This window comes from Plectropomus leopardus, chromosome 13 (assembly GCF_026936395.1).
Source record: "Plectropomus leopardus strain MGB_pleo_1.0 chromosome 13, ASM2693639v1, whole genome shotgun sequence".
Lineage (NCBI taxonomy): Eukaryota > Metazoa > Chordata > Actinopteri > Perciformes > Serranidae > Plectropomus > Plectropomus leopardus.
The window spans coordinates 12871741-12887700 of NC_142188.1; the positions used below are offsets into that span (position 1 = coordinate 12871741).

At 38.2% G+C, this 15960-nt stretch overlaps 1 long non-coding RNA gene across 2 annotated transcripts; it reads left to right on the top strand.

The window, feature by feature from the left end:
* Window positions 1-86: 86 nt before the first annotated feature.
* LOC121939651 (uncharacterized) lies at window positions 87-15591 on the top strand. Of its 2 annotated transcripts, none has more exons than XR_015778445.1 (6): window positions 87-320; window positions 1775-1870; window positions 13519-13648; window positions 14357-14478; window positions 14569-14686; window positions 14767-15591. It is a non-coding gene; the product is annotated as an uncharacterized LOC121939651 (long non-coding RNA). The 2 variants fall into 2 exon arrangements; XR_015778446.1 differs by having other exon boundaries at window positions 15482-15591.
* Window positions 15592-15960: the final 369 nt, after the last annotated feature.

The following is a 15960-nucleotide window of genomic DNA, read 5'->3' on the forward strand; positions in this document are numbered from 1 at the left end:
CTGCGTTTGTCTCTTCCTTGTTGTGTCCTCCTCGAATGACGTGTTTCCGGGAGTCTATGTTTTCCCGGTCTGCAGGACCACTCAGCTCAGGGAATGTTCCCGCAAAGAAAGGTTCCCACCAGTAATACTCCAACTTTGGTCAAAATACAAAGCAATACAGGAGCCCTCACAGTTTGAAGTCGACAAATCAATATTGTTTAACAATTGTAAAGCACAACAAGACGTCACAACACACATGTTTGCCATTTTTCTGCGTCTGAGGACCGAAGTTAGCCATTTTGACAGTTGACAAGGCCTAAAAACGTGCACCAGAGGATTTGGTGAGTGTATTATAAATAACATTTTATTTTGCAAACGTCCATTCCAGTTTGGGCCTTTTAGTTTTGCGTCGAATGAAGGAAGATGACACATTTAAAACGCACGTTTTTAAAAGTAAATGCACGAAGCAGTGCTTTCCAAGCATCCAACGTTACAAACAAACTTTATGCAACAAGCTTAAAAGCAACGTTTCCAGGGGAGCTAACGTCATCTTAGTATCTGTGAAAGTCACTGTGTGTTATTGGCTTTATGATAAAACTTGCAACATTTATTTTCTTTCTTTTTTCTTTTTTCCCCTAACTTTAATATTAAGAAGAGCAACCAGGTGTGCTCATATCTTAACAAAAGTAATCAGGTGCAAGATAAAAAAAAAAACCCCAAAAAACCCAACAATACTTAATTGCAAGTCACAAAAAAGTTCTGCAAACGGAACCTACAGTGTGCAAACCTCCTTTGTGACCTGCAGCTTAAATATTACAACAAACTTGTCTTTTAAATCTTATTAGACATTACAATATTAAGAAAAGGAACCAGGTGTGTGCACATCCAGGCAAAAATACTCGGGTGCAAGACAAAAAAAAAAAATACTTCAGTGCAAGTAAAAAAGGGTTTCTGCACACCTTGGGCTCAAAACAAGCTATTTATTTCGAGCCTACAGTTTGCAGACCTCCTTTGTGAGCTGCAGCTTTAATATTAAGAGAACAAACTTGTCTCTTGAAGTCTGATTAGTACTCATTTTTAGATTGGTACAGTCCCTATGATGATTGCCAGTTAAGTATTCAAGTCTTGGCTCTTAATTTTACAATTTCTTTTTAGATAGCATCCTAGGTGTAACTGCTAATTTAAAAAAATACTGTCATTGTTGCATTATTTGTCACAAAAAAATATATCACTTTTGAAACTCACCATACACCTTCAACTGTGCACTTTGTCATCTAAGCACAGTGCAATTTTTTTACAGACATGAGGATTTGAAACACCCCTCTCTGCCGCCTCTGCTAATGAAGTTAACTGATATCCATTCCTGTCAGTGACATGACACACTTTCAGATATACGGCCTGCAATTATGCACAAGTGGCAAATGAGGCACAACAATTGCATTACTTTCAAAAGCTATTGACTCATTCATGTTTTATCACAATCAATAATTTACCAGTAAGCGCTTGGTGAAGATCACGTTGCCCCATTTGTGTCAAAGTTGTAGGAAAACCACTGAGGAGAAGATGACAAATGACCAAGTTGAGTGAGGCTGTGGTGTCCTTTTACTGAGTTACAACTGCTACTGTTAGTATTACAGCAGAAACGTAAACCTTTGTAACACGAGTCACTTGTTTTGTGTTTAAGATCTACCTGTTAACACTATATTCTGGATGGTATGTTGTATTTTGTGAATTATGTGTTTGTTGTCTGAGAATTATTGATAGTTTTAACATACAGCTCTAACATTTTTGACAGTTAAACTTGGTCCTGAACCTGCTGTTGCATGGCTGCATGTGGATGCAATACAACATTTGGACACTAGATGGCCTACGTGTCTCAGTGATGAAACAGGTATTTCCCATTCTGCCACACACAGTTTTGAGAAAGCATGACACAATATATAAAACATGTAGGCGAGTATTGTTCATAACTCTTAACCTTGACTCATTAAGGTAACAAAGTTCGTGGCTATCACTGTACAGACACGGAAAGCTCAGTGTACAGTCAGCTAGCGAGTCCTGTCTGTGTCAGCTGTCAGTCCCCGCAGGGACAACATGTACAGGACTGGTAGAAGACATGACAGTCGACCTCATCAGTTGAACCATGACCGCAGCGAGCAGCCAATTACACCACCTTCTAACAGCCTGTCCACACTAATGTTATTTTATTGCAATTTAATTATGCTCAGGTTTCCACCGGGGCCAGATCCTGTTGAATAATTTACACACAGCCACAATGATTTGTCGGCTCGGAAAAGACAAAGTGCACACTTCTCTGCGCTCTCATTTGTGTCAATACTTTTGTTTTTAATTCCTATGGTATAAATCATTGAAACAATAATCTTATGTTGTATTTACAACTGAGCATTTCCCGCAGTTTGTGGCTTTTAGTTTGAAGGACAGATTTATTAAGCCTAAAAATACTTTAGGGGAATAATTGATCAAACTTAATTTTGCATTAATGACATGTCCACTGCACGATATATTAAGCTGTTCTTTTAAAGGGCAGTGAGCATTTATTAATGAGACTGAGAGCAGGTAATACTCTAATAGGGCTTACTGGGGCTGGCATTTACACCCAATAATGCTGTGGTCACACTGATGGAAACTTGCGTAGAAATGACTTCAGCTTTGTTGAAAAACTGTGGTGGATGTTGAATGATTTGCCATCATAAAATGACATAATATTAATCCAAATTTTCTGTGTATTCTGATATAATTACTCACATACTTAACATTTTATAAAGGCCTGACTTGAACTCCAGATCTTCACAACAAGACTAATCTAAATAATATGAGCTAGTTTGAATATACACACCTCGTGCAGAATGGGCTCTGGGACAACACCTGTCTTTGAGAAGGTTGCAGTGTTATCCACTTGCTCTGATTCACATTTAAAAGGCCTTGAATGAAAAGGTTCCCTTCTCCTCTTAACCGCTTGATTTACAGGCTGTTTGTGGTTTAACGCCACACAAGACAATTGATTTGCTCCTCCTTCCCTGAAAGAAATTGGAATTTAATTTAGAGAAGGTCTTAAGCAGTTTTTAAAGACTTGGTGTCATTTGTTGGGCTTGTGTAAAAGCTGCATTGGAGATTACCCTCCTGGAAAAGCTTTTTAATCCTAGACAAGTGCAGCCATAGTAACGGTAGACAGGAGCCTCTTGGAGGCAGAAAGGTGAAGGGGGACTTTGACAAGATTTATTCTTCTCCTACTGAGACTGTTTCTTTCTTGAGGTCTCCCGCTCCACGAGGAGCATTTGAAAAAGAACTGAGAGGTGGGGGATAGGATAAAGGAGGTATATATTAAGCTTTTCTTTCCTCTCACCACTTAATTTCCTTGCAGGCGCGCCTTGCGCTGTTGTAATGAATGTAATTGCCGCCTTTGATGAGAATGCTATTATCTGGATCACACTTTACATGGGCAAACAAGACTGCCCCTCCCTCCATCTCCACCTCCCATTTAACTCAGCAATGAGACCCCCCAATTATGCAGAGAACAAGTGGCTTTTCATAAAGCCAGCGTGTCGCTCTTGATTGGTGAGGCTTGGAGCCGGCTACATGTGGACAAAGGATAGATTAGATGTGATATAGGCACACCAAAAACCCCATTTCCTTGATTAATTTCCTGCATGCCTCACAGAAAGGGCCCACTCTCTCCCCGCTGAATTCTATCTCTCCTTTAAAGACAAACTTTCATCTTTTGATAGATGTGGCAACTCAATGGACAGACAGACATTTTATTGACCTAAGTTTGACCACAGCTGCCTGAGCTTCAGGAGGGAATGGGAGATAGAAAAAGAGAAATGTTTCACTTCAGCGTGGGAGGATGGGTTTATTTTTCTCATAGAAAGCTTAAAATCTTACAGAATTTCTGCCTGCGGCCAGGATCAACTCACTTTTCTTGCTGATCTTTTTGTGCTCTCATGTCATTACCCTCCACACACACACACACACACACACACACACACACACACACACACAGACTGTTTTCACTCATCCTCTTTCTATGTCTTGCGCACACCCACACACAGACACACAGAAGCACGCTAAACACCCATTTGATAATAGTGGCAAACAGATATGATGGGACTTTATGAGGTGATGCGCGATAAAGCTGCTGTCACCGTAGGAAGTCTAAGTGTTCTTCTGACTGCCTTATTACCGTATTAAAGCGCCACTCGACGCATACACACACACACCTTGGCTTGGCTCTGACAACCCGGCGTGTTTCTGTCCAATATTCCACCGGGCTGAAATATTGAGAACAATCAAATAGACTGTCACATGTGACAAATTATACTATTACTCCTCAAAGATTGTCATCCTTGAAATGTATTCATAGCCATTTCTTCTTTATCGGTGAGTGATTACTCCTCTAAGCAAGCAGTGCCCCGATGATAAATTGGTAATCAATTCATTTGACTATTATGCTTTGAGAATGCCTCCAAGGATTCAGCAGCATTGGTCACTCGTATTCACATGCATATATATATCCAACACTAACTCACGGTGCTGTTGGCCTGATGGATGCTGGCTGCCCGACCACCTGACTCTTAGAGGTTTATACCATCAGAAACAGGTTGCCATCCGGACCCAGTCACGTCGGAGAAAGAATTGGCCAATATTTTTGACTGAAGTGGCATTTTAGCAGTATTTATTTGATGGTCCCACTACCAAAACCATGGGCCACAAATAAAGAAGATGGTATGATAGCTTTTGACTGGCCAGCCAGCTCCCGACTCGAAATGAAGTGTCCAGTTGTGAGTTATCGTGGCCAAACGTCATTTGTACAGCCTGAAAAGTGGGGACATTTTTCTAGCCTGTCACTCTCTGGCTATAGCTCATTGTCCTGAATGATGCCTCTGAACGCACAGTTGCCCTAATACGAGCATTTCACTCGCACCGCAAGAGGGCTGATAATAGATTAGCCTGTCCATAGGAAGATAATATAGTGCGTCCACTGGCACATCTTTAAACACCAGTGGGTCACAGGTAGAGAATACACTCTCAGCATGTCTGCTCTCATGTAGCACTGATCTTAGCCATTCATACTTCTGACTCAAACAAAAATCCTTATTATTTTAAACGGCAACTATGGTTGTTTTGTCAACTTATTAGTCAACCGAATAATTGTTTGGTCTATGATGTCCAAAACTAGCAAAAAAAAAAAGCAAATTTAAGTATTTTTGTCTTGCCTTTTTTGTCTGACTACTACTGCATGTTTGGCATTTTTGGCATTATTCAACCAATCGTTTCAGCTCAGCTCTTTTAATTTACTTATCTCCTTTAATTCACTTGAAATATCACCAAATTCCTGAATTAGACTTATGTGATACAGAGTACTTCAGCTCAATTTTAGCTTCTGTTTTATTTTATTCCTTTAAAGAACTATTTATGTGCCTTTTATTGACTTGACTCTCTTTTATATCTTGTTTTAATGCCTTTTTATGTCTTATGTAAAACAGTTTATATTGCCTTGTTGTTGAAAGGTGCTTTAGTGCACAAATAAACTCAATTTACAGCTTGACCTAATGAAGACACTCTCCATTTGCAGAAGAGAGCCAACACACTGTCAAACTTTTGAGTATTATTACTAAAGAAATACATTTATTGCCACATTTTGATAACTAGACCTTCATCAGGAAAACCTTTTTTTTTTAATCTCTGTCAGGCATAAGCCTGGAGAGGATCATGTGCATGTGTGTCATTGTGTGACTGTCCACAGTTAATCTTGAATACTACTGGACCAATCAGCCTAGTGTTGTGTGCACATTAATGACTGTATGCTGAAGGACCACTCATGGTTGCTTTGACTCTTAATTATTGAAAAGCCCGTTTTATTGACTGACTGGCCGCCCAAGTCGACTTGTCTAAAAACAGTCTTTACCGGCTGTTGCAGGTCACAATTTGGCCTCTGTCGTGGGCCAAACACTGACATCCATAGAAAAGTAGGGTATTCTTTTGAACCAGATTAATACCCCGCATGTTATAATCCAATTAAGTCGGTCACAATACCAGATGAATTAGTTCTCGTTTTTTTTTAGCTTCTTGGCTATCTTGGCTTGCACAGCTTCGCACCATAATGGGAGCTTTTCAGAAGTGTTTTGCCTTTCTGATTTTGTAGACAGATTGAGACAGAATGATTACAGATTTCGTTGATTTGGTCATATTCCTGTATTTTCTTATATATCTATATATATATATATATATATATATAGAGAGAGAGAGAGAGAGTTTTTTGGTCTTTTTTTATTGTTTTTATTATTGTTTTTTCCTACTTTGTATTGCTACAGCCTACAGACAAACTTGACACCATTAAAAGTCCAGTAATGCTGCGACTCCATCAAAAATAGATAAGGTGCATATTTTTCTTAGCTTCCGAAATGTGTCTGCTGGAATTAAAAGGATTGTCTACAGTGGTTGTGATCAGTAACAAGTGATATAATGATCTCCACCTTGAATAAACATGTTTTTACCTGACAGAAGTAAAATGTTCATAGGGATGTTTCATAAAAAATTACAAATTAAGATCCCCAAAATAATCGTAATGCATCAATATCATGAACAAAACTGGTCCCAGTATTCCTCTGGGAGCTCACAGCTTTAAAAACTAAATTAGCTGTGGACTTTTGATCTCATGGATCTGCAGGAGTAAAGAGGGGTCTGAACTGGACAGTTCAGCTAATGTGAGGGAAGTTTTAGATTAATGAGGCTTCTGCCCTTTGAGGATATTGATCAAACCCAATCTGGTCAGGAATGATTTGCTCCCCTGCTGTAATATTAATAATGTATCAACATCATGAACAAAACTGGTCCCAGTGTTCCCCTGGGAGCTCACAGCATTAAAAAAAAAACTCGAGCACACTCTAAATTAGCTGTTGAGTTTTGATCTCTGTATGGATCTGCTGGAGTGGCTGTTGAGTCTGAGTAAAGAGCGATCTGAATTGGACAGTTCTGCTAATGCAAGAGAAGTTTTAGATTAGGCTTCTACCCTTTTTAAGGATATTGATCAAAATTGATCTGGCTGGGAACAATTTCCCATGTCCCCCTGCTGTGATATTAATGATGTATCAACTTCATGAACAAAACTGGAAGCAGTGTCACTCGGGGCAACTACAGGATAAAAAACTCAAAGCTCCAAGAAAAGTGTGACACGTTTAAAATTAGCTGTTTGAGTTTTGATCTGTATGGACGGCTGTTGAATTCGAGTAATGGGTGGTCTAAAATGGATGGTATCAGCAATGTGAGGGACGTTTTAGATTAATGACAGTTAACTTATTTTAAAGCAAACAAAAAACATGAATAATACTATATAATTTTAGAGATACTCTGATTTTTAGATATCAGTTTAAATCCAAGAAAAGAAACAGCTCTTAACTTTTACTTTTATAAAAGCTATATTGATTTTATTGTAATTCAGGCATTATATTAGAAACTCAGCAGCTCATTTCTATGGCAGCAAACAGCATTAAAATCTCAGACAGAGCAACATTTAACAAGGTTGACAAGTGTCTTTGATTATAATTCAACTAATGGCAGTTTTTTAGACGGATCCTTCTTAAGATGTTATCGGATTTTTCATGATATTTGTGCAGAAATTTGTTCCCTCTTCTGTCTCGATTAACCCTTTAAAACCTGGACCAACATCAGTTTTTCTTGTGCTGCATTCAGATGTCTTTCACAAGTATTTTACCTTTGAACCCCGAGCAAATACATAGGCTTAATTCTCCTCAGAAACATGGGAAAAAAGGCAATGAGCAAATTGCAAGAAACTGGTAAAAATGTGACAAGAAAAGAGCGAGAAAAAGAATACTGATGGGCTACACTGATTATAATGTATGAAAATACAAACATATTACTCTTAGTCTATTATTAACCAGTGTGACCCGACAAAGTGGTCAATATTTCTCAATAAAAGAACATTAAGAGTCTATACATCAGTAGTAACAAATATTATAGATATGAGTTTTTGGCTTCATCCCCAGAAACCACACCAGCCTTAGTTTGAAGCTCCAGAGGCTGCTTCCTCCTGCTGCAGCAGCTCCATCACTGGCCCTCCTGCAGGCATCGTTAGCCAGACGATGATGGGAGCTACCAGGGCCATAATGGGAGGGTTGACTGACCCCTGACCCCCTATCGATCCGCTGGCTGTGTCCAGCTGGGCCTCCCCAAACCCAGTCAGCTGGAGAGGTGTTTAAAAGCTAACACCGCAGCTCCCATCCACTCCACTACACGCTCATTAATTACATCATTTACCTGTGACAGTGACAAACCTGCCCAGCCACGCCGCAGTTTATTAGGGTCACTGTATAAAGCCCAGGCCAAACCAGGATCAAAAGTGTGTGTGTGTGTGTGTGTGTGTGTGTGTGTGCAGTGGGGAGTGAAAGATCCCATCTCATACAGTATGGGATTATGAGTATAGATGCATGCTGCAGAGGGGAGTGTGACTGCTTTGTCCTGGCCCGTCGAGCTCCTTAGTGGGGAAGTTTATTTTGATTTATTTGATATGTTGAGAGACAAAGATTGCCAATTTTCGTGTACAGACAGGAATATGAGTATAGATTCTAGAAACACAGTGGAGGAAAAAAATCACAAACAACCCCCCCCCCCAAAGTAAAGTTTATCACTGCAGACCTTGTAAAACACCCCGCAAGCAGCGGTATTTGACATGTTTTTGGATGAAATATAAAATCTTGTGGATTTAAGACCACTTTGTTTTTTATGTTTCTGTTTTCACTTTCCATGCCAATTTGCTGACTCAGTTCTTGGCTGGTCTTTGTTGTCTTTGCTGCACACGAGCAGCTGGATGTTTGCGGCCCATGCATTCCTCAACTTTTGTTGCTGCCTTTGCATTGCCTCTTATTTCTGAAGGTGTCTACAGTTCTACATCAAACTAACTAAAAATCACCCCCGTTCCCCCGCCTTCAGCCCTGTATCGTTTCTCCTCTTTCACTACCCCCCTTCCCTTTTTACTATAGCCCTCAACACAATAAAAGACCGTTGGTTTTCTCTTGCCATACCTTTCCCACTACACACTGGTATTTCAATCTCGACTCAATCGAGAAGGCTGACCTGCAGATATAAAGAATTGGCTTTAAGGCTTTCGAAATGGAACTAAATCTGCTGCAGGTCACACTGGGGGAAAATAAGCAGCAAATGTAAGTAAGCATGAAATAGTTTTTCATAAATAATCCAAATGACAGCAGGCTTTCTAATGGTGCCAGGGGGCTGTAAAAGAATATGTTGCCAATTTCTCCCCTATTAAAGTGAAATAGAAAGCCAAATACATAACAGTGCTGACGGAAAAGTTGCATACCTGGGCCCGTTGGAGAAGAGATTGAGGACACAGTTGGGTGTTAGAGGTAGTTGTAGTTAGAGGTAAGGTGGTGGAGTGATTGTTCGCCTTACAGTGGAGGTCTTTCCACTGCAGGAAAAAGAATGCCCCTCCTTCACATCAAATCAATTGGTCAATAACTGCCCCCTTTTCCTGCGTGTGCACAGGTAGGCAGCTCTCATCTGTCCCTGTTCAATGTTGATTTGATTTGCACTTATGTTTTTACAAATAAGCAGTGCTCCTTTTTGACTAATACAAGGACTTGTAACGGAATACATTGTCAGAGAAGGAAAAGGAGAAAAACAGAAATGATGAAGAAAGAGGTATTAATGGGAATGCCACTGACAGAAAAGATAAATCCCAGGATGTAATAGTGCTGCGTTGTTTTATAAAGTCTCATGGTAACCAGTGGAGGAAGTATTCAGATCCTTTACATAAATTGTTACTTTGCTGATATTGAACCAGCTTTGTATTGGAACAATGACGGTAGTATGTGTAAATGAACAGTGGTAAACTCCCCTCACTTTCACCAGCATCTAGATCTCCTTTTTTACCCGTTCAAATCCACCGAATGACGCGCTACGTACTCGGTAGAGCTGATCAAACATACACCAACATTTTTTTTTTGACTGTGTTGGCTATTTTTCCCCTAAAATGTTTTCTTTTATTGCACCGAGGGCGCCATACTGTTTCCTGTATTGTAGAAATAGTCACTGAAAATACTGATATGACACGTAAAACTTAGCAGAGCGGATCACATATGAAACATGACTCTGTTGCTGCATTGCTTATGCTTCACCCACAGTGTTTCCAGAAACATATTTTAGCTAACCGTTAAACTGTAATACAAGATCTTTTGTCATCAGCTGGACGCCATATTGTTTTCTGATGGGAAACTCATTATGTCATCCACCAGTAAGAGCGTTAATTGGTCCAGTGCACAGCATTGCATTTTGGAAGTTGAGGATTTTCTACCTTTTGAGCAAATACAAATACCACAGCCCTTTTCCTCTGCTTTCTCTGGACATATAGCACCCGTTTCAAAAGTATTTGCATTTATTGCAGACAACACAGTTTTATGAAAAGACCATCTTTCCAACAGTGAAATTCTTCTTTAATTAAACGTATTAATACTACAATATAAAATGACTTAATTACAATTGAAAGCATTGATTTCAAATGTCACATAGTAAAAACAGAATTACTAGCAAGATGTGCTTAAAGTATAAAAAGTAAAGTTACTTCAATATATCATGTGAAGTGAATAGACACTGTTATATATCGTTATATATAAAATTACTATGTTTATCTTGGATTATGCTGTTGTAGTTGGTTGACATAGAACTAATTTATACTATTCTTTATACTATTTATATATTTTATTCAATAGTTTCTTATATTAAAATCTTATAATGATAATATTATGCAAAATTGTAATCCATAAAGTAAGTCAAGCTGTTGAATAAATGTGATGGTGTAAAAGGAATACAATTTCCCTCTGAAATGGAGTTGAGAAGAAGTGTAGGTAATATGAAATGGAAATACTCATATACAGTACCTCAAATTTGTAGTAAGTACAGTACTTGGGTAAATGTACATAGTTTCATTGTACATTATCTCTGCTTTTGGTATCTTTCTGTTTGATTTAAATGCTTTTTCATTCCATCAAACAACAAACTTCCATATGCTGTTGTGATGGAGTTTCTGAAAAGCTGTCACATCCTGTGAGGTTGATGTGTGCTTGAATGTTACATATGTGATATCTTAGTCATAAAACATTTGACTGGGCTTTTTTGTGTTAATCCAGCTATGTGAGGCTACACTATTGTGTGTGTGTGAGAGAGAGAGAGAGGTGGTGCTGATTTGAAGTCCCCTTGAGACAGAATCTGTTATTTATTGCTATTAAATGGTTAATTTTCCTGGGTGCCCCGAGGACTTTGGGGTGCGTTAAGATGTGTGGAAGATAGAGTTGTCAAGGGGTTGGTGTGAATGCTTGATGTATTAAGAGAGCAATTCGGAAAGATCCATTAGGAATTGATGCCGGTGCCTCATATGTTTCCTATTTTTATTTAAACAGAAAGAAAATTATGATATAAGTCATGATGATTTTTGTGTAATTTTGTGTGTGAGGAATGTTGATTTTTATTTAATTATGAAGGTGGGGAGTATTTTATAGTATAGTATAGCATAGCATAGCATAGCATAGCATAGTATAGTATAGTATAGTATGCTGTATTCATATTTTTTTCACAAGGTACACCTATTTATTTATTTATTTGGGAAAAAACATTTGTAGAAAGCATTTATTAAGCTTTTTTGGACTCAGATGAATAAAAGTAAAAACATTTTACCTGCAAGTCTACTTGCAAACTAAGGAATAATATATATTTTTATATATTATATATTATTTTATATATATATTTATATAAAAAATATATTTTTTATATTTTTAGAGAGCTCCAGGGATCTCGTGAGTTGGTTAAGAGTACACATTACATGATGTTGGTGGAGAAACAGGTGTGCACACACCATCTTAGACGTTTACAAAATATCATGGGTTAAGCTAAGTAATTCGTTCATGTATGGTAGTTTAAATTTGATCCTTATTACTTTGTAGGATAATAGATTGTTTATTTCATGTGCTACTGGCAATGTTGAATTTCACAGAAACACATTAAATTATTTTTAAGGGAACTAAATGAAAAATATGCATATTTTTTCCAGAACAACATAAAACCAAGTGAAATGTAAGGATTTTTTCCAAAAATAAACAATTAGAAGGATAGAGATGCCTGTTCCTGCTCTGTACTTGCTAATCGTGTGATCACTGTAGAGTTGCTATTAAATGTTCTACTTGTTATTGGTCTTCGTCCTTACAGTTGGCAAAGAACTTCCTTTTACTTCTAAGTCAGCTGTTTAGGGTTTTCTTATGTGTATGTAACTTAAAAATTCAGCATTTTACCTGTCGACATACTATACATGAAGTTTTTCTGCTAATTTGGATGACATACTATATTTTGACTTTTTGTATTATTTTTGACAACATACTGTAATGACTTTTTCATGCTATTTTGACTATATCCAATATTATGACTTTTTAATGTTATTTTGGATGACATACTAGGGTATGGCTTTTTTATTAATTTTTTTATGACATAAAACACTGACTTTTTCACACAAGTTTGGAAGACATACTATACTATGACTGTTTTATGCAAATTTGGATGACATAATATACTATGACTTTTGTTATGCAATTTTGGACAACATACTGCACGATAACTTTTTATGCTATTTTGGACGACATACTACGTCATAGTATAGCATGTCGAAAAAATGGCTGAAAACAACAAAGTATAGTATGTTAAAAAATGTTGACGATAATAAGAAAATTCAATAATCGAAAATCCCATTCAAAAATCCCATAAGGTTTTTGACGGAGGAACCAATGCAATGCTAACTTCCTGGTTGGCCTACAAAATTATGTCATCCGTTTAGATTCTATACTGTGGACAGTAGAGCCGTTCTCTTCTCCGTATGCAAATGTTATGTAAATCTTGCTCTCCTAGTCCCGTCCCCTCAAACCCTCCCCTCCACGCCAAAAGAGTGACACAGAGTCAAAACCGAAAACTACTGTCATCGAAAATAGAAAATGTCATTGAAAGAAAAAAAAGGCTGTCTTTGGCTGGCGTGGTGTGGGCCCTAATGTAGCTTGTGAGTTTGTTTTAATTGTTAACTCAGTGTTACTGGTCATTTAGTGTGAAGCCTGTGGAGTTAACTCCCTTACATTGTGTTTCCATAGTTTTTTGTTTCTATCTTTCATGTGGTTCATGGTTTATTTTGTATTAAGTAATCTGTTTTGAATAGTCTCCTTTTTCTTTTTGTTTCTTCTTCTTTTGGCAACTTATGCATGCTGTTTAGTTTTGATTATTTTGAGCAATTTTCCATTTTGTTTTCATTAGATTAGTTATTTGATTTTATGAAGTACTGTGTTCAAGCCCTTTGTTTAATTTTTGTTTCTGTCATTCTTTTTGAAGTAATTAATTATTTTTTGTAATTCAGGATGATTTCTCATTGATTTGGGGTAATTGTACATTTGTTGTTCTTTTTTCTTTTTTTTTAGCTGAGTGTACCCCACTAACCCTCTTTCCTTCCCCCCCTTACAGTTGCAGAGTGCCTTGTAGGTGTTCCTGATGTCCCGGGTGGTGGATTCCCCTTCCTTTGTGCTGTGTGTACCCCTGGTCTTGGTTTTCCTCCCTCACCGAAGTGTACATGCAAGTGACAGGAGTGGCTGAGGTAACCTTATTTTTCTTTGGGACCCCTCAAACCCCTTCGCGACAAATCTCCCCCACTGGTGAGCCTCAGCACTGTTAAGTTCCTCCCCTTCCCTAATCCCATGTGCGTGTTGTTTTTCTTTTTACTGTGTCTTTAAAGAAAGTTTTGTTAAATTTACCTGGAACCAAGTATAACGGACCTGAAGCAATTTTGGCACTGTCATATTTAATATTTCCTGGGGTGAAATTCCCCACAGTGGCGTTGTCCGTCATCAACCTTTTCCAAAATTTCCTACCCTCGTTTTTTTCCTATCTCCACAGTATGCCAGAAAATTCAGATTCTGACATGTCGAAAAAATGGCTAAAAACGACATAGTATAGTATGTCGAAAAACGTCAAATTTTGAAATGTCAAATAAACTGTGGAAAACATCATATTATGGCTTGTAGAGACATGTCATAGTATATAATGTTGAAAGAAAGACCAAAAACTCATAATTTAGCATATCAAAAAAATGGCTGAAAGCGACATAATATACTAGGTAGAAAAACGTCAAATTTTGACACGTTGAAAGAATGGCTGAAAGTGGCATAGTATAGCAGGTAGAAAAACGTCAAATTTTGACATAGTGAAAAAAGGGCTGAAAACGACATATTATAGCATGTAGAAAAAAGGCCAAAAACTTGCTCTCACATGAGTGTGCTGCCTTGTCTGTCTCTTTGATTGTTAGGCTATCACCACTTCAGGGCATAAATGGTGCGGTGTATTCCTGACCCTCTCTTGCTCTTCAGCTCAGAGGCCTACTTCCAGGCTGCTGTAATTCCTGGTCGCCTCACTTCCTCTTTCCCGCAGGTAATGCAGCAGTAGGTGCATTGTTTGACTTTAAAATAAAAAAGAATATCCAAGTTTCTGTATTACTAAAAAAGTGTTCGCTTGTTATAGCCGTTCAGACTGCAGATACTGTCGCCACGTAATTGCTCTTTGGCTGTTCTTCCACCACCACTAAAGCATGGCGCTCACCCCTCTTCCCCCTCAGGTGATCGTTGAGATGGCCTGACTGGTATGTATGCCTTATGGCTATTTATGCAATTTGCCCTACCTCGCACTTCAAGCCTGCTAAATTCAGCTCTTATGTGACAGAATCCTGCGACTGCAGCGTGGCGGCAGCGTGGAGACAGGGGCTGCTGCTTTGCTTTGCTTGGCCTCTGTTCGTTTCTTTTTGTGCTTTGGTTGTGCCACACACCCACTTAACTGTTGCTGCCTGGCCTGTTTCCTCTCTTCGCCTGCTGTGCCTCGGCCTGCTACTTCCCGAGTGCCACTCAGCTCGGCCCTGGGCTTCGTTTGCGGCTCTCCAACCTTAAAATGCTATGGCTGGCGTGGTGTTGGGGCTAATGTAGCTTGGGAGTTTGTTTTAATTGTTAATTCAATTTTACTGGTCATTTAGTGTGTAGCCTGTGGGGTTAACTCCCTTACGTTGTGTTTCCATTTTTTTTGTATTCTGTCTATTCATGTGGTTCATGGTTTATTTTGTATTAAGAACTCTGTTTTGAATAGTCTCATTTTTCTTATTTATTTTTCACTTTTGGCAACTCATGCATGCTTTTTGGTTTTAATTGTTTTGAGCAATTTGCCAACTTGTTTTCATTAGATTATATATTTGATTGATGAAGTTGATTTTGGGTAATTGTACATTTGTTGGTACTGTTCTTTTTTCTTTTTTTGTGTGCCACGGTGATGGTCCTGGTGTCCCGGGTGGTGGTTTCCCCTTCCTTTGTGCTGTGTGTCCCCCTGGTCTTGGTTTTTCTCCTGGCTGATGTGACCTTATTTTCCTTTGGGCCCTGTCACATCTTCCCAGCTGGTGAACCTCAGCACTGTTAAGTTCCTCCCCTCCCCTAATCCTGTGTGCATGTTGTTGGTTTTTACTGCCTTTTAAAGAAAGTTTTGTAATAAAATTTGTTAAATTTGTTCGCTTACCTGGAACAATTTCTCCTGCCTCTCTAAGTTTAAAGGACCTGAGTGCCTAAGTGATTTTGGTACTGTCATATTTAATATTCTGGTGCTGTTATTGGTCATTAACCTTTTTCAAACTATCCCACCCTCTTTTTATTATTATCACTACAGTATATCCAAAAATTGCTGAAAAGATATATGATAGCTTGTAGAGAGACATCATATTATACAATGTTGGAAAATGGCCAAAAATGTCATAATACAGTATGTCAAAAAATGGCAGAAAACTCCATGATATATTATGTCAAAATATCTCATATTTTATATTTATATTATATATATATTTATTTTATATATATTCAAAGAGCAAGGCTATAGTATGGC